Source organism: Crocuta crocuta, unplaced genomic scaffold (assembly GCF_008692635.1).
Source record: "Crocuta crocuta isolate KB4526 unplaced genomic scaffold, BGI_CrCroc_1.0 scaffold28, whole genome shotgun sequence".
NCBI lineage: Eukaryota > Metazoa > Chordata > Mammalia > Carnivora > Hyaenidae > Crocuta > Crocuta crocuta.
Window position 1 is genome coordinate 2,353,510 of NW_027533256.1, and position 813 is coordinate 2,354,322.

The window sequence follows — 813 nt, forward strand, 5'->3', positions numbered from 1 at the left end:
ACTAACTGCCAGCGATTGTCCCTTTTGAACATACAAACCACACGCTTTCTTGTCTACTGGGCTCCCAGGCCCTCTGAGCACTCCGTCCTCACAGTACCTGGCCTGGACAGCGGTGGCTTCTGCCGCCCACAGACAGCTCCACAGTTCAGCCAGGGCTGTGCCGGAGCAGGGGGTACATGGAGAGGCTGCTTCAGGGCAGGAGGGCCTGGACCCCACGCCAGCCAGCCCTGCACGGAAGGCAGGGGTAACGGCTGCCAGCTGGACAAGCCCACTGGAAAGGTCACTTTGGGGATGATATCCCATCTCCTACTGGCCCGTGGCAGGCTCTTGGACTCCAGGAGTCTGGAGCCTGGGTTCTTTTTAGGGTGTGGGCTTCCCCCACCGCTGCAGGACAGTCGGCAGGCTCGAGCATCCTGGGGCCAAGATTCCCCACCCCCCCTCTGGGGCCAGGTCCCCCGCAGGGCTGGGTCCCGGTCCTCCCAGTGGAGATGAGCAAGTGCACTGCACACCATAGCGGACGCTACCTTCAGCAGTGCACTAGGATGACTGACAGTAACAGCTCCTCCGTGGGGACAGAGAGCCTCGGGCCAGGATGGTTCCAGCTCACCCTGACACCATGGAGAGACAGGACCCTGCTGGGAGGAATCCCTTGAGGGGGAGGGTGTTCACAGTGGCTCCCGGGCATTCTGCCCCTGTGGGTGGCAGGGAGGCGGCTCCGGGGCTCCGGCTGGAGCTAACACACTCTTGGTGAGTGCTCAGAGCGCATGGGCCCCTGAAATCTACCCTGCAGCCCAGCTCTACCTCCCCACCCCC